Below are 19727 nucleotides of genomic sequence, written 5' to 3' on the forward strand. Positions count from 1 at the left end.
GAATGTATTAACTCAAATTTGTGGTGAAATTAATGATTGTGAAAATGTTGTTTAACTCAGGTCGGGTGCTGTGCATGTGAAATGAGTGTATGATATGTGAACTTGACGAAAATAACCAATAGTTTAAATGTGGACTGAATAGTACTGTTTCTTTGGCTATAAGAACAAATAAACCTTTTTTTCGTGGAAATTTCGGACATTGTTTTCCGGAAGCCAATCCATTATCTTACAGCCCGATAAATTTTTTTGTGACAGTTTTTCTACAGAACTTTATGTCATTACTAGAGTTGCGCGGCCTCAGTAATTGTAGATATTAGATGGTGCTTTTTATCAACGCTGCTTTTACATAATCTTGTAAGTATCTACGATGCCGAGTGAAGGGACATCGAGCAGTCGCCGTTCTGAGGTAGGTGAACTCTAATTTGCAGCCTGCACACCAAAAAAACCCATACCAAAGCAAACCCTTATAGTTTTCAAGTAGGCAAAGAGGTATTCTCTTCTTGTGCGAAAGTTACTCGTGTTAGGTTGGTGGCGGAAGCCTCATCTCTGGATTTTTCTGATCATGGGATCGCGTGGTAGACGCTGGAGATCGTGAGAGTGTCAGTCTGCTTCTAGCTCTCTGAGGGTCTGCACCCGAAGTCTCTTCAAAGATGGGTGAGTTGACTTAACTGTGTGGTGTGTTTTCTCATAGCAAGAGGGGAGCTTTTAGGTTTTGGTCTCGCGTTTCATCTTATAAAGATTGATTTGCTGGGTCGCAGCAAGGAATGCAAGGCTTTTGCAGACTTTCAGTTTGATTCCTAATACAGAATTGACTTTGATTCGTAAGATGTTAGCACAAAGGTGATGTATATGTTGAAGTGCCCTCGGGGCAGTGTGAATGTTTGTGTGCCTGCAACTGCGTGTGTATGCATTTTAATATTTTCCCAATCTTGGTAATTTTTGTTTCTTTGTGAATTTTCTTTGCCTCATTACTTTATGTCCGGTGGAAACCATCCACATCAGTTAACATTAGTGTTTCCTGGCTCTCTCCCATTATCCGTTGTCTATTCAAATGTGTCCTCTGTAAAATGTTAACTGCTCGCGACTGTGTGGTTAGATGTTACTAAAATTTCGCCACGGCAGGTAGAAAGTGTGTCTCCACGAACCACGTGGGTACATATGTCGGAAAAAAATACAGTCATTTTTACACCCAAAATCAAGATACAAAAGATCGTTTCTCTTCTCGTTATTTCGTAACATACAACAGAGTAAGACTACAATAAGAATCATTTGTGTCGTATTTTCCTCAATTTCATGCGTTTTCCATCACTTTTCGCAGATTTTCCAAGTTTTCTGTAATTTCAACATATGTTGGCCAATTACTCGAATTCCAAATCACTGCTCTCGATAAACTGTCACGTTAACAAAACATCTCAATGCATCAATCTCGTGATGTTATCCACTAATGACATTACAGCATAGTTCTCAACATATAGCGTTTCACAAGAAATTGTACTTAGTTACCAGGCAACGGCAGTTCTATAGATGCATTACTTCAATGTTTTAAGGAATAAATAATTTTGCATCCAATCTTATCCAGTATACCGATGTTATGTCTCCGTTGCCTGCGCTATTAACCATGCAGTTTTCCTTATTAGCCCATCCATAGCGTTTCCATGTGCACAGGTCCAATAATTAGTGTCCTTTTTTATTTGAAACAAATGCTCTGGAATAGATCTCGTTTTCAGGAATGTTTCTGCAAGCTGCTCTTATGCGCAGTGTTCACACACTCTTTACTTTATTCAATATTTGATTCACGTGAACAATGCCTGGATCATGTTAATAATGGCATTCCATTCTTTATCAGTGACTTTACAATGAATGTACTTATGTGAGTTTTTCTCGTGAATAAATTAAGTAATTTTCCGACTCAGCGCAACCTCTTATTTGTCGTGAGCCTAGAGTTGGTGGTGACCCAATCATTTACGTTGATTTCAATGATAGATAGCATTTTCTTAATCAAAGTGCGTGTGGTTCTTTTAGCCATCAGGATACATTTAAAGTGCGTTTCATGCTTCTTACACATAGCTACCTCTTATTCACGCTACTTACAAAATAAATGTAAACTCACTTTCCAGGTGTGATCCTTTTGCTTTCTGCGACGAATATTGTGCTGATAGACCTCACTTCACATCGTGTAAATGCTTTTAAGGGGCTCCGGAAAGGCGCAAAATCATGAAAAGTTCAGTTTTTATTTTTTTGCGTTTTCTGAATCTGCAGACTATTACATTTTAATAGATGTATAATTTATTCAATTCTGAAGACTACAACTATTTTTAAATTTTTTTTGAAATGTGTTCTACATGGGCGTGACCCACTGTGGCGCTGTTAAACTGCTGTCAAATGGTGTTATTATTAACGTCCGTGTTCATCAGGTACATTTTAGTGGTGTGAGATAAAGTATGTGTTGTGGCTAACCTGTGATGGTTCAATATATATCGCTGGTGTGATTGTCGATTGTTTCATGTTTATTTACTCTGTCATTATCTCGAAAATATTCGTAATTAATGCTGTTTCTTGAGTCTCTGTTTTGTTGAAGTATAATAATGAGTAAAAGTAAAGTTATTAGAAATCCTCTGAAGGATTTTAAGAAAAGGAGAAATGTTGGAAAGCCAAAGGTATGTGTTATTACTGTAAACAATAAAGACGATAACCAAGTGAGTGAACCTAACCTCTCAAGTACACCTTCCCATAGCAGTCAAAGTGGGAAAGAAAATACTTCACAGAAGAAGCTTGGTTCAATGAGTGAAAACTATGAATGTTTTATGGGCGAATTGGATGTGAATGAAATATTTGATATGTCGGTTCTCAAAGGAATTTTTTCAAACTGTGTAAGATGTATTCATTGTAGTGAAGTTGGTCTGGAACTCTCCATAATAAAGCACGTAGGACTTGCTAGTGAAATACAACTGAAATGTGATAAGTGTTCATACATGACCACCTTTTGGAACAGTGTTGCAGTAACTGCAACTGAAGAAAATGGTAGCAAAATCTATGAACACAACAACGAGGGATGCTTGCTTTAGACAAGGAACGCCTTCGGGCTGCAGACAGAGCTGTAAAGAGTCTAGAAATACAAGCAAGAGTAAACAGGAGGAGGAACAGGAGGAAGCTGGAGGAGGAGTTTGCAGAGGATGAAGATAATTCATCCTATGGACCTGGAATGCACTAAAAAGTTAATCCAATCTTTGTCGCTCGATTCCCAAAACTTTTATTTTCTCATACTAATTACATGTTTTCTAAGGATCTTCCAAACATATTTGTTTCAAACTTTCAGTAAATGTTACACAGTACCTTCTGCATAATTTAACACAGCCTTTTTCCAAAAAACTGTATATTTTTGAATATATAAATAAAAAATTGCAAAAAAATGTTGCATATTTTCATTACAATTGAAAAAAAATCATCTTTAATAACTGAACTAAAATTTTGTAAAATCCCTGTGTTAAGTTGTAGCCCATATTCCAATAAATAATCTGTAAAAAGTTCAACTTCCTACCTCAAATACTTTGTGAGGAAAGATGTAATTTATAAGCGTTATTTTAACATTGCAAATATAGGGCGATCTGGAGCCCCTTAAGCGAATACTGTGACGGCAACAGGAGAAATAATGAATGTAGAAGTAAAGTAAATGAAATCTTCAGCAAAGTAAGTGTAAGCTCACTCTCATGGTTTGAACTTATATGTGCTATAATGAATACTGAACCTTGAATATACTACAAAACAAGCACTTAACACCATTCAACAGTCCTTAAACACACATTCTGCTAGCAAGTTCCACACACGTTGGTGAGTAGAAGACTTCACCAATAACGATATGCTGGTAGAACCAAACAAAAACATTGTAACCAATACTAAGTGAAAATTCAGGAATTGGTAGATATATTTTTCTTGTGACTGGAACCAGTGTGTCTTAGGAGGAGAGAGACATAATCCTGTTATAAGCGAGCAACTATTTAAAAAAAAAAAAGCACCGACTGTGTTGCCATGGTTCTACAGGAAGACGAAACACTGTAATAAAATCACATAACTATCGAAAAGAAAGAAAATTTCCATCTGAAAAGTGCATATGTCTTCACCTCGATATGTGGGTAGAAAATAAGCAGTTCAGGACCAGTCTTACTTCCCTTCGTACCTCCTCCTCTCGTCCCTTCCTCTCCTCATCTATTGGTATGGACACTGGGTTTCCAGATCTGTTCTAACCCGACACTGTTGATACACAAAGAGGTCCATCCATTGCAGCTGCTCTGCTTTGTTTGGTACTGGATCGACAATGATGTGCTGTTGCTGGTCTGCAGCTGGACCCTCCCATAGGTAGTGGTTCAGCTATTCCAGGCCTGTTCTAACACACAAAGAGATACATCTGCTGGCGATGCTCTGCTTTGTTTGGTGTTGGGTTGACAATGATATACTGTTTCAGGTCTGCAGAAAACAAAGTTATTTCTAGGAAATGCTGACCCCTGGAACAATAGCAAAAAAATTGATTATTCGTCACAGATGGGGAGAAGACAATTCTCTGGGTGAAGAACGGCCAACAGCGTGCTATGGCCCTGTTTATGTCTCGCAGTAGGAATAGGCAGCTCCAGGGGCTGCACTTGCCAGAGGGGCCGGCGCCTTGAGCAGCAGCTCTTGAGGTCGCTGCGGGCAGTCGCTATTCAGCATGCCGGCGCTGACCCACCCTCGCTACCACCGGCCACTCCCAGCAGCATCCCATAGACAATGTACTGTCCTAGCCTTCGAGCACTCAAAATTAGTGTCTGTGGAAGTCCTGTAAAGAGATTGTCATGTATTTGGGTATAGCATACATTCAGACGCACAAGTACCAATACAAAACAACGGCTTTCGCGCTGCCTATTGATATGTCGGAAAAAATTACAGTCATTTTTACACCCAGCATCAAGCTACAAAAGATCGTTTCCCTTCTCGTTATTTCGTAACATACAACAGTGCGAAACTACAATAAGAATCATCTGTGTCGTATTTTCCTCAATTTCACGTATTTTCCACCAATTTTTGCAGATTTTCCAGGTTTTCTGTAATTTCAACGTATGTTACCCAATTAATCGAATTACAAATCACTGGTGTCGACAAACTGTCACGTCAACAAAACATCTCAATGCATAAATCTCGTGATGCTATCTACTAATGACTACAGCATAGTTCTCAATTTCTGTATCATTGCTAAACCACCCCCTCCATTACTCTGTGAATACTATGTACATGTGGACATATCATGAACCCTGTTACACTGCGTACATCACATACTGTTTCTTAGTGTGAGACATAGTAAGCAGCAGCAGAGAGGAGGTGTAAAAACTACATTCCTTAGCCTAGGCACGTTTTAAATTTCACAAGATTTTATTACCATCGTACACCTCTCCCCATGTGGATGGGAGACATGGTGTGTTCTCGCATTCATAGGATAAAGTAGGAGATTGAAAGATCTCATCAACACCTTTGATGATTGTCATCCCAACAAACGAATCATGTCTATAACAGCACTCTGTCCTCTCTTTCGAAATGAGCTACTACTTCATTGGACTTACTGCCTAACATCCATGAGCAAAAGTCTAGATGGTCTCTATGCATCTTGTAACTGTTGATCTGTATTTAACCATCACTCCCTCCAACATTGTCACCGATTTAATTTGGAAGTGACAAGAAGTAGGAGGGCATGATACCCACTACATCTGACGTCTCATGAAGGAATAGAACTATCTGATTTCCACATAATCAATATACATCGATATTTCGCTTTCGGAAAGAGCATAACATGTGATTCAAGCTTCCACAACTGACCGACGCTAGCGATAGAACGATATTCCCGTTCTAATGCCGTAACTGCCATCCTGTGCAGACCGTTTTGTACATATCTCACTCACATCACCCATTCCAGTACACATGATCTCTCTTGATGCATTCATGTGGAGGAGTTTAGCACTCCTTATTGGTGTATAGTAGATATGAGACTGATACGTCTGAGAGCAATGTGGTGATATAACAGATGGTTAAGAAGAAGAAGAAACATATGGTTTATGTAGGATGGAGCTCCAGATGGAAGAACTTTGAAACATTTTACGTAAATCACTTGTTCTATCAATTCTGGAGTAGTATGCTAGTGTTTGGCGACTTAACCACGTAGGTAATGGAAAGAGAGCTATGATCACAGAACATAAACATACACTCCTAAAGCTACACTTGATGTAAATTCACCCTGCAGGTTTTCTATTCCATTCTCTATGGCCATTAACTTTAAGATGATGAAACTACTACCTTCTGTACCAAAGAAAAGAAAACACAGATTATTTGTGATACATGCACTGTATAGGTTTCTGGAGGTGTATAGCACGCATCATTCTCGTCCGATTTTGATTCGGAAATTATGTTATGCTCTCATCATTCCTATAAAATGATTCTCAGCAACGGAAAATGTATCAAACAACGGTATCTTGTGAGGAAATAGACAAATGCATAACGGCGATGTTTGAAATGTGAAGTTACACGCCATGCTGCGCTATCTCCATCAACAGAACACAGTTTCTTCCACATAACAACTGTCAAGCAAATACACACACAGAGATTGTAGTAACTTGCAAACTCCTGCCACTAACTTAGAATCACTGCAGTTATAAAAATGTAGACTTGATTTATACCCAAGATGTGGTAGGGAAATAGTGTATTTCGATTGCACCTAAGTTTGTCTAGAGTAGATTGCCAAAATAGGCTTTCCATCGATTTGGTGGACATAGTTCGTCACATATGTAGCAGGAGTCCTCTGCTGACTGTGATATGGAGAGGTTTGGTGTTAATGATTAGATACAGGTAGCACTCTAAATCATGCCCAGAACATGCAGCTGTATATGAATCAAATGCAGGTTATACCACAAAACTGATACAGCCTGAGAGAACAATGGGAAAAGAGGTTAAATGTGAGATAAGTGACCAGCCACAATATATCTCTCTCTCTTTAGAATTCATTATCAGCCTACCCTTAGAATCCCTCTCAACCGATTTCTCCATCTATTTTCTATCATCCTTTAACGCAGATCCATGTCAATTTAGAAGCAGACAGTTCTCTTTTCGTGGAAAGCATCCAAGACAGCAATAAACATGCACACATTGCTATTGCTTCAGTAGACATACTACAGAATGTTGTTAAAAGCCATGCAGCAACTGTTCTTTAAGATACTTATTAGCTACACCTTATTTGGTGTCGATGGAGTGAAGGGGTGAGCCCCCAGCTGGGAACCTAACACATCAAATAGCTTAAATGCTTTGTATTTACAACAGAATGTCGACAGCTCTCTAAACCCAAACAGTGATCCATGAACATATGTTTTATCGATGGATTGTAGGTACCCTGGCTGGGTTGGGGGGCATGTATCAGAACTGGATGGTATAAACAGAAATAGCATATCACACATGGTACGTAATTGAAGCGTATACTTATGGAACATACATAGATCAGCTCCCTGTTGTAGCTCCATATACATTGGAATGGGGATCAAGTCGACATGCAGAACTCTTTCCAGACACTGAGGTTCCATCAACTGCATGACTACATGAGTCTACAGACACGCTTTCTAATGCTTCGGAGTAGGACATTGAATTGTTTCAAGACTTCGAGTTTTCACTAAGTCCTTCACGTGCCGCCTCTTCGAGCCTCATGTAGCTACAAAACGAGTACTATACTTTAAACCATGTGGTTCGATTACTTCCATGCTTGTCCCATCCGAAATGCATGCATGTAGATCATCAGAAAGCGGGAAAATCTGAGAATTTTTTAGTAGGTCGACAAATACTCCCCTTGTAAAATCAAGTCAGACATGGATAAGTTACCAATATGAGCATATACATATCGAAAAATGTGGAAAACTGGCATAAAATCTGTAAAATTGCAAAAATAGACGGGAAATACGAATAAATAGAGAGAGAATACGGGGGCTAAGAGAGCGCAAACGCTATTGAAGGCTGCTGAAAGTGGCCGACGGCAGCAGGTATGGGTTGGTGGCATTGTATTGAACAGCGACTGCCTGCAGCGACCTCAACAGCCTCTGCTCACAGCGCAGGCCCCTCTGGCGACTGTAATCCCTGGAGCTGCCTCTTTCCACCACGAAATGTAGCCGAGGGCTGTAGCAAGTTGTTGACCATTCTTCTCCTGGAGAGTTGTGAATGCCTCATCTGTGATGAATAGTCAAGTATTTCGCTACTGTTCCAGGGGTTGGTATTTCCCAGAAATACGTTTGGACTCTGCAGACCTGAAACAGTATGTCACTGTCAACCCAACCAAAGCAGAGTATCGTCAGTAGATAGAGCTCTTTGTGTGCAATCAGTAAGAGGTTAGAACAGGCCTGGAAAAGTGATTCCACTACCTGAGGGGGGGGGGGGAGGGGGCAGCTCCAGACTGGAAACAATATATCATTGTCAACCCAACACCGAACGATGTGGAGCACCTGCAGTGGATGGACCTCTTTGACAGGTTAGAACTAAAGGTAGGCAAACTCGTTTATCCTTGGGAACTAGTTCACTGGTGATCGCTCTTTTTCGGGAACCGTTCATTTTTACTCGTTCACCGTTCATTTGTGCTTGGCATACAGTTCTTACCAAAAATTGGAAACTAGTAGCATAGGCGACTGAAGATGGAAGGCGCCAAGAGGGGGAACTTGCCAGCCCCCTGGAGTACAGAGTTTTATTCATAACAGAATTCTCACACCCTTCTAATTTTCGTGATGCTGCAAAACCTCTCGTTTAGCCAGCTGTAGCGTTATGTGGCTGATTGCAGTAAAATAATCTAAGGTGGCGCACGAATAACCGGTCCCGAGTACAGACTGCTCGCCAATTACGCACGATTTGTTGACCGCTACGAGCAGAATAAATAAACATGTAATAATTAGGCAGTGAAGAAATAACAAATAAGCTAGTGCAAATAACAGCTTCGAAACAATAGATGAGGATTGGTGGGCGACAATGAGCAGTCTAGTACTCGGGGCCGACTTTTCGTGCGCCACCCTGTACCACTGAAATAATATTGTAGAAGTTATCATATTCTCTTTCCACAAAATGTGACACCAGACACTCGATTATGGAACACGGGCTTCATTCAGTTGTAAGTCGATCTGCCTTCTATAACAATGAACATGCTCTTCTACCTTGGCTAAAAACAAGACGGATAATGGCCACATGTGTGTGACCTGCCGACTTCATTTGCATGTGTAATAACAAAACAAATCTTGCCTTTTTATAAGTATTTCTTCTGCTGTTTATCGAAATAGTGAAGTAAGCTGATATGCCATTTTGTTACCTGAAAAGTTGTATGTATGTGTACCACATAATTTTTATGAAATTTACATAACTATAAAATACATTTTAATTACCGGTCGTGGACGCTGAATAGAATACGAAAAGAACCAGAAGTTCAGAGTTCAAAAAAGGTTTGAAACAGATCTAGAATTGGCGTGCGCAGCGAACGACACGAACAGTAACCCAATACTGAACTAACTATGAGCAGTTGGCAGTGGAACTACTTCCCGGGAACTCTAAGTAGAAAGCCGCGACAGAAGTGAACTATGAAAGACCGATCCTTAGAATTCGTTCCTCACTCGTTCCGTTCATCTTGATGAACCGTTCCTTTGGACCCGTTAGTTCGCGAACGACCCGTCTCTAGTTAGAACAGCTCTGGAAAACCCGTATCCCTACCTACAGGGGGAGGAGAGGGAGGGAGGAGGGGTGGTAGATAAGACTGATTCCGAGCTACTTAGCCTGTACCCACACACCGAGGTGAAGACACATGTACAGCTCTGGTGGAAGTTTTCCTTTCGATAGTTGTGTGATTTTATTATAGTGTTTTGTCTTCCTGGAGAACCAAGGCCAGCATGCACGAGGAGTGTAACATAGTCTGTGCTAATGGTTTCTTCTTTTCAGTAATTGTTCGCTTGTAAGAGTATATTATCTTTCTCCTCCTAAGACACACTGGCACCACTCACAAGAAAAACACATCTATCAGTTCCACAAAGTTCGCTCAATGTTGGTTATCGCATTTATGTAGGGTCCTATCAGCATTTTGTTATTGGTGTAGTCTTCTACTCGTCATAGTCTGTGGAACTTGCCAGCTGAGTGTATTGTATTGAGTTAAGTGCCTATTTTGTAGAATATACAACACAAGATTCATGTTCTTGTTTCAATATTCATTATAGCGAGCATACGTTAAAACCACGAGAGTCAGTTTACACTTATTCAGCTGAAGATTTCATTAATTTTAGTACTATATCCGCTATTTATGTTGTTGCTGACACAATTTTCGCTTTAAAAGTGTGAGACTACACCCTTTACATAACGTGAGCTGAGATTTGTCGGTACAATATTCGTTGAAGCAAGCATAAGGATCACACCTGCAGAATGCACAATGGTAATACTTCATGCAGTAAATAAATGTTTGTGTTTATTCAGTCACTTTTTTAAAAAATTAATGAATTGACGTTGCAGAAGTTAGGTTGCTAAGAACGGCAACACTCTAGGCAGACGTGCAGTATGTTACTCCACAATGAACATATGAGCCATGTAAAATTCCTCCGCCGTCCATTCCTCCAGAATTTCATCCTTTCAAAGAATATGAGAACGCACAAACAGAAACATGACCACACATACACACACACTCACACAAGCTGTCATTCAGTACAGTGGAGTACCTGAAATCTCTACCAGAAACCCCCAGACTGATTACACAGGCCAACAAAAATTTTTTTTGAAAAACTTTTTTTTCTTTGATAGCTGATCTTTATAGATTTTTATGAGCTGAATCCAAACCTAGCCTTAGTTTTTTGTATCACCCATGGTTTTCGAGCAATATGCTTTTTATTATATAGTATAAAAATCCTATGCTATACGGTACATGGGGAAATTAATGAAATGCTTTGTCACAACATAAGCATGGTTTGTATTTACAGTAAGCTACTTAAAACAATGATGTGTGTTAACAGAGGTTTCACTTGTCAGCTGGATCTGGTTTGTACTTTCTTTCTCTTTTTTCTTTGAAGCTTCTTGTGTAGCTTTTTCTACAATGAATCGCTTGCTGTACTTCTCGGTGAAGTGACCTATCATGTTTGTGATCCAGCGGCCTTGGTAGCGTTTTTCCATTACTTTAATGTCCTGATGAAAACGCTCTCATTGCTTCTCACTACCATCTCTCATATTGTCTGGTAAGTAATCAAGGTCACTGTTCAGAAAGTGAACTTTCAGGCTCATTAAACATCCTAAAGTTTTAAACTTCTTTAAGATTACAGCTATAATAGAAACATATTCTGGATCATTTTCATGTCCTAAGAACTTTGTAACGACTTGCTTGAATGATACTTATGCTTCTTTCTTATTTAAGGTCATTGTGGATTCAAAGTTACCATCAAACATCAATTTTCTAATGTCAAGTCTGACAAAGGCGCCTTCTTTTAGTTTAGCCTCTGAAAGATGTGGAAACTTTTAGCAATGATACTTGAAACATGGTCCATCTTCGGGCAAAGCCTTTACAAACTGTTTCATTAGGCCTAACTTTATATGTAGAGGAGGTAGGAGTACGTTTTTTTTGGATCTACAAGGTTTTTGCGTAGAATGTTCTTCCCACCAGGTTTTAAAGACTCCCTCACAGTCCAGTTCTTTCTGCACCAGTGTTGATTCTTGGCCCTACTGTCCCATTCACACAAGAAACATGGAAATTTGATAAAGTCACCTTGCTGACCAAGGAGCATGCATGTTACTTCCAGATCGCCACATATAAGCCAACCATGACCAAAATAGCCTATTTTATTTAGCACTATTTCTAGGTTTTCATAGCTTTCTTTCATATGTACAGAATGTTCAGCTGGTATAGATGCATACATGTTACGATTGTGTAATAAAACAGCCTTTAAACTAGTTTTGAATGAATCAATAAACAGCCTCCAGTCTTCCTTTTTGTATTCAATACAAAACTTATTCATAAGACTGGAAATGTCTGAGCAGTACACTAAATCACCTTCTTGTTGAAAAACTTGGAAAATTTCTGCTTTCTCTTTCTATACATGTATATGCTGGTTCCGACTGCCAATAAGTTCTTTTCTTTTGATCTAGAATCAAGCAATTAAGCTTTTTCTTTCGTCAAGCCCAGATCCCTAACCAAATCGTTAAGCTCGGTCTGAGTAAACAATTTGAGCTGTAGACTTTCTGTATTACAGTGGAATTCATCATCATCTGGTTCATCTAAATCAGATTGTACATCAGAAAATACTTGTGCTGGCATAGAATTTAAATCATTTGGTGGTTCAGGAACTGGCAAAACTACACCATGCCCTACTGGTTGGAAGGCGGACAGAAGGTTAGGATAGCTTATTACCTTCTTGTTTTTCGAATTATGACCAGTAATATCAACAATGCAAAAGTAGCAATCATCGGAATGGTTTCTTAGCTCCCTCCATGTCATAGGAACAGCAAATCTAAAGGCTTTTTTCTCCTTTTTGGACCATTTCCTCAGATATTCAACACACACATAACATACCTTATGCGGCACTCAAGATTTATCTTGATCACCAAGTTTAGATCCAAAGTACGATAGATAAACCTTTTTCACGAAGTCTGTAATGTTTCTCTGGTGCTTTTTAATCACAAATATAACAAAAACTGTCAGCAGAATTTTTACAATCATAATTAGACATTGTACTAAGCATATGTACAGGAAATGGGAAAATGAGGTTAGGTTGACAGTAAACAAAACACCATCTGTTGACACAAAAATAGAATCGACGTCTTTTTCCAGCAAATGTTTTTCAGCAGTGTCACCAACGTCATCTACATTCATTACATCTCCTTTTTAAATGATTTTAACTATATAAAAGCAGTTAAATTCTTTAAAAATCGCTTAATTTAATAAAATTAACTTTAAAATGTGAAGAAGTGGTGGGTGATACAGTTTTTTAAGTATCATATTTGGATTTACCAACCTAAAAAACGTAAGAATAAGGTATTTTCAGCAAAAAATTTTTCCATCATTGGCCTGTGTTACCTGAAGAATTAGAATAAATACTAGCAATGATGAGTTGCGGGAGATGCATCCCACCTGTTGGGGAAGAGCAGGTAAATCAGTACAAAGTGAGATGACTGGTCTAAAGATTCATGCAGGACATGTTAATTTCAATGTTTTTCCTGTATGAGACTCATTTTACTTCGCTGTGAACCACATTCAGACAGTGTCAGCACATCCAGAAATTTTGAAAGCACACCGCTGTTGACTGTTCAGATCTTCATCCATGACAAATAGTCAAGTATTTCTCTACTGTTCCAGTTGGTCAGCGTTTTGGAGAAATATGTTTAATAGCTTGCAGGAAGCCTCCTGCTCGTGAGTCTCTTGCCCATCTGTTACTTTCTGCAGACCAAAAAGAATATATCATTGCCAGCAGATGGATCTCTTTGTGTGCCATCAGCGACAGGTTAGAGCACGTCTGGAAAACCAGTATCTCCACCTACAGGGGGAGAAGATGGAGGAAGAAAAGGAGGTAGGAGGGGAGGTAAGACTGATTCTAACCTGTTGAGTTTGTATCCACACATTGGGATGAACACACGTGTAGAAGTGTCTACTCATGCTCCTGGCGATATCTTCTGGAGTCAGTTTTTGTGTTAGGTGTTATTACAATGATTTTCCACAAGTGCCAGTTAGTGTGTTGCATTATGATCCATTGCTTATGGGTGGTGATTTTCTCACGAAAATTTCGAAGTGTAATTGAAGCATTTTCCTCAGCAGCTATACACTTGTAGTTCTGTACGTGGCTACTCTTCCTACACTTCAGTGATAGTTTGCTGGCGTATCCCTTCTTATAATGTATCTGTGTACAAGTTCCTCAGCAGCTATACACTTGTGGATCAGTAGGAGGCTATTCTTTCGACAGTGCCTGTAGAGAAGTTCCCCGCAAATATCGAGTAGTATCGGGAATTAATTCACACAGCAAGGTGAACATAGACACACACGTGTCCTCAGTTGTGCCCCATACAGCAAGCCAAGCACCTCTGGTTCATTCAGTCTAGGGTAGTGGAATAGTATGAAGCTGTCTCCTACACTGTGGATTGCTCGACCAGTTCAAATAACACAGACAGCTCCAGCACAGCCAGTAGTCTCTATGAGTTGTAAAAAGCAACCTCAGTCCATCAGGCTGCAATACCATTATTTTTTGAAAAGTATTCCCCCCCCGTGGTCATCCATTATTACCTCCTCCCATTCCTTGTATAGGTGGCTGTGGACACAGTCCTTTGCTGTATGCGTACAGGTAATACGGTTATTGTACTCCTCTCCATCCGCGTGAACATCTCATCAGTTGAACAAATTTCCCAGCGATTTAATTAATTAACTTAATTAATATCTAAATAAATAATATACTGCCTCAATTATGCGTCCATTTCATGTCATGGGATCATTTTTTTTTAGTAGAGAGCTTTTCTATCATACAATCAATTTGAAGCAGTTGTGTCGTTTGAATTTCAAGCAGCAATTGCTTGGGTAATTGTCAGTTTGGCTACCCTGCGAAAATTTAGTAAATTCTTCGAGAAGGTTAATACACATGTAAATAAATGAACACAGTTCGCAAGACAGTCTCTTATGTCCCTCTTCTCCAGCAGCACAGCATAGACTGAGTCTTTTCCCATCAATTCACAAATGGGAGAGGGGAGGGGAGATGGGGGTGGGCAAGAAGGAGAAGTGGAGGGGAGAGGAAGTGGGGAAGGGGGAGGACTGGGATGGTGATGTCAAAAACGTGACACTGCTACATCCCTTTTGTGTACCACAGAGGAGGTGTGGTGACCACCCAGGGAGAGCCACTATCTTGAATAAATTTGGCAACAATGCAAAGTGCCATAGGACAAACGTTGCCCCACTGCTACTAGTCCCTACTAAGGCCAGACTTTAATTACAGACACATGTGCTATGGACCAGCATTAGACAGCATACTCCAAAGGCTCAACACTGTGCAGTACAAAGCCTTGCAAGCGAGTCAACCACCATTAAAGTTACGACTAAAATTTCCATGCAAGAAGTTTCCCCTAGGACTTTATGCTTTATGTCGAAGAATGTGAGCCCCTTGACAAAAAAAAGAAAAAAAAAAAGTCCGGAAATTAACATCCTACTACGTGTGTGGAAGATATCACATAAATAAGCAACTTCCATCTGTTGCAGATGAATATATGGAGATATAGGCATTAAGACGCCATGTGTGGAAAAGTCCTCTTCTTCTGCACTACAACAGGCCACACAAAACATCGACTCTGCTGCCTGATGCCAAGACCAGGTTGAAGTTTCAAAACCAGGACCCAAGTAACGCAATGGAAATGGAATTCCTGTCTCACTCTCGCCATGCGTGTGTGGCGTATACAGATGGGTTCAATTCTAGTGAAGGCGCTGGTGGTGCTTGTTAGGTACCCTGAAGCAAACAGCAAGCGCTATACAAGTTGGATTCGCACTCTATTATTATGTTAGTTGAGCTGACTGCTATTTTGGAAGCCCTACTATTCGCACCGACGACCATACCAAACACAAGAGCCATAATCTCTGATAGCTAGTATGTCAGCCCTATCACTGATTAGAAATCGTCATAATAATTGTACCAACCCCATAGTTGCAGCAATTGTCGACGTTTTGTTTCAGGTGTAAATATCGTAACATCATGGGTATCGATGAAAGTGCTCTCTGGTATAACTGGAAGTGAACAAGTAGATGCCCTAGCAAAGCAAACATCGGTTTATGGAGCTACGCAAAATGATGAACTCTCTCTCTCACAAGTATGATACTCATGTTCAGAAAGTGGTTGTCCTTGGACTGGTAAGAGAAATGGTCATGAACATTTAAAATCAAAGGCAGTTACTACACATTAATTCATCCCATGATTCCAAGAGTATCATGGCATAATAAGGAGAAACCATGAAGCAGCTCCATCACAGTTATAGCAGGGCTGAAATTTAATTATTGGAAGTTCAACTGACACCTCTTTCAGCTCAACCTAAGCGCCACCCCCCTATGTGTTTGTGGAGAGGAAGAAGACCCAAACCATATGTTTCCACAATGTCCTCAGAACACATATCACATAAACGTACATGCAAGTAATCTTTTAGCTCTTGGTCATCAGTTCCCAAGCAGCCTCCAAACCCTGTTAACATCCAACGGTATGGTAATACATAAACTGCTGTACGAGTTTGTCAACAGTGTCGATATTAAGATACAGCTTACTGGGCTGCTAATCTAATGCTTTTGGTGATTAGAATGACCATGAAAGACAAAAACTCAATTAACTGACTATATTTCTACGTACTACTCAGCAGAATATGAAGCACTTAACCTCTAAATGTATGTCACTATGTACCTCCTATATGTATATGTCCAAATAATGGTGTAGCTACATGTACAGCAATAATGCCAAAAGCTGGTTCTTTTAAACTGTTCTCATGCTCTGTCTAGATGCTATCTATAGACCTGCATAAATATTCAGTCCTCTATTTGCAGCTTCAGAAGCGATTCTTGCAGGACGTATAAAAGATAATTTTATTGTTAATTTAAATGTATAGTCATTAATATGGATTGAACTTGGAATATCCCAAATGTGTACCAACGGCGATCTATCACTTCTTATTGTGTTTCCAGCAGTATTTTTATAGTGTACTACCTCTGTGTATTCTGTGTTACTTTTTCGCCTTTTTACTCGTTTCAGTATAGCCTACTATGGTTGTAAGTTGCCACTTAGACTAGTGTCTACTTTGAACTGTCAAAACAAACTGTAATCTGTAATATAACATTTTCAATGTTGAGATTTTCAGAAGAGCAATTACAGAGCTGTGGACTCCTGTAATTACACATCCACCATCCACCTCACTTCCTATCAAATTTTCCACTTTAAAACTACCGCTTTCCAATTTGTAATTTAAGCCTTTGTAAATGGTGTGAGCATCACAAGCAGTCAATTGCAGAATTCAATAACATGTAGTTATAATGTTGTTCAAAACAGAAAGGTGCCTGTGCGAAATGCGAATCCGCTTTTGAGTCATTACATCTGTGCATTCATCAATAATTAACGAATATGGAGAATTTCCTATTTCTATGAGTAGAATTAACTCCTCTCCCACACTAGTTCAAGTTATATTTTTAATGATCATGGTATATTTTGTGCAATGTACTTTTAGACCCTGCAAAGAAATTACGGTCCTTACATTGTCAACAGTTCTACTGCTGATTTACATTGTTAATGGAGCAACATCAACAGCTGCTATTTGAACTGGGTTGCTGAACAGACTTCGTTTCTTGGCACGACTTTGCTGTTTTTTCCACTTCACGTTTTTCTTTTTGCATGATCTAGCAGATCATTTTTGTAAGCTCTAAGCGTAGGATGGCGATTTTAGCAAAAGCCTCACCATTCTTGATCAGGCAGGTCACGGGGCAAAGAACTTAAAATGCAACAAGGGGGGAACAGTTATTAATTAACAGTAATTCCTTTGTGATGTAAATTAAACACACAGAGAACAGTAATTAGTATTTATTTTCAGTGATAAAAGCTTCCATGAAAACTCTGCATGTTGAACTAGGCACTCATGCATTCATTCCAAAACTCAATCCAAAAAAAAATACTATTTTTAATATTCTACACTTTAATGTTTATTTTAAAAAGAAGTAGTATGACATTAAGACGTCAACAACAGCATATGGGCTACAGGGAAACTTACTTAAACACTGTCATTGTTTAGCTTTGCACGTAATACCAAGCAAACAAAAGATAAAGTACCGTCTAGCAATGGATCTGCTTCCACGTCTTTGTGTATTTCTGGAGATAACTTTTGTCTCGGATGTCATATCCACTTCATACATACGCAGTTACACTTAAAACGTCTTCATACTTCAGTTCACTATCTTCACTTTACAATTCCTTTATACTGATCGACTGCCACATCTCATCTGATCTGTACTCTCTCTCTCTTTCTCTGAAGTCGCTGACTAATTATAATCAGGGTAATCATCAATTCAAGACCAGTTTAACTCAAGAAAGTGGTCGTAAACCAAGGCTGTGAACGAAAACCCAAGAATGAAATATTTCAATTTTAGCTATGGCTAAATAATTTTTAACTGTTAGGTATTATTCATATTCGAGAAAACCCTAAAAATTCCTCCAAAATACACTTACCCTTTTGAATGCCTCCCTAAGGCAGCTAATTCCTCTTAAATTTAGGGGAAAAACCCTCAAGTTGAGAACACTGGCTTGTCGAGGGTATATCTTTGTATCTTATATCAAAACTGTTCTCGATGTTGGAGCACGAACCTTTCACTGCTGGCTCAGTTTTGCGCAGAACAGTTCTGCTCCCATACATCCACACTGACCTTGGCAATATGTCATGGATTTTAAGATATAAGCTGAAGGAGGCTCTCAGGAGGGATTCTAGTGTAGTAATGGGAGCCAGCCCATCGTTTGACAATTTCTACACCCACTACTCTGGATCCAAGTACATGTAATTGACAGGGCAGCTGATAGCCATGAGTGGGCCTGGAGAAGAAGATAAGATTAGCCCTTATTTCCATATACAGCGATCCAATTTTGTCGCTATTTTGCAGAAGGTTTGACATGATTGAAATGTAATGCAGTTTGAGAAATTGGGATGAAATGTAGAATAAATATAATTTTTTATTCAATGCTAAACATGTGGTGAGTAAAATCTTTCACACTGGCTGTTACAGTAATTTTACTTAAAAGTCACTAACCCTTTCCCATCAATAGAGATGCATCTTCAGGTGGCAGTCTTTTTAAACAGCCAGGCGATGGCAAAGTGGTTGCTTGGGGCCAAGTCCCATCGTTTATCCTCAAAATAGAAACATAGACAGCATTATAAGAGACAGCACTCATCAGATCAACAACGTAAGTGCAAACGACCATCCAGCCAAATCTACTTTCATTGCTGAAGACCACCTAGCGACATTTCATCTTCCAAGTGATCCTCTGATGGCACCAGTCGAGTTGTGCACATCGATGCTGTGGCATGTGTGGAAGATGGGGTAAAGGTATGTATGCTTGTAGTCCCACAGCTAATAACTGGTTCGAAATGATTTGTGTTGACTCGTCAAGATTCAAAAGCCCTCTTATATGTGCTGTGATAGCTGTAGGGTCTGCCACTGCTGCACTTACAATACGCCGATCCTGGCGGGTGTCTGTGTTTTGTTGGCATTCAGAACTTCGTCTATGGGTGTGAGAATGTTCATGTGACCACTGATACCAGCTTCATTACACAACTGATGCAGTACATCCGGCTTATGTGGCAATTCTCTGAGAGGACCATCCCGCCTCTCAGAAGGCCACAATTTAACCCCTTTTAAACTCTCTCAGTAGGCTGTAGGAACCATGAGTGCATCTCCATGACAGGGTTACCTGCTTACCTCACGTGTCTGGACCACACTGAGTCTTCTGGCTGTGAGCATTCCCAGTTAAAGGGTTGGAGATCTGGTTGCTATGCCAGGACGCTATCTGTTGGCACACGATGTTGAAACCTTTATTAGCACACCTACTACTCAAGGCGGCATACGCCATCGCCTTTCCAGTTGCACTAAACTTTTTCTGGTGGTGTATTCTATGTTATGTTCACTCTTGAATGCAAAATACAGGTTGCATCAAAAAGAATCAGCTGATTTGGCACGTCTACATTTCTAAAACTAA

The sequence above is a fragment of the Schistocerca serialis genome, chromosome 2, assembly GCF_023864345.2.
Source record: "Schistocerca serialis cubense isolate TAMUIC-IGC-003099 chromosome 2, iqSchSeri2.2, whole genome shotgun sequence".
Taxonomy (NCBI): domain Eukaryota; kingdom Metazoa; phylum Arthropoda; class Insecta; order Orthoptera; family Acrididae; genus Schistocerca; species Schistocerca serialis.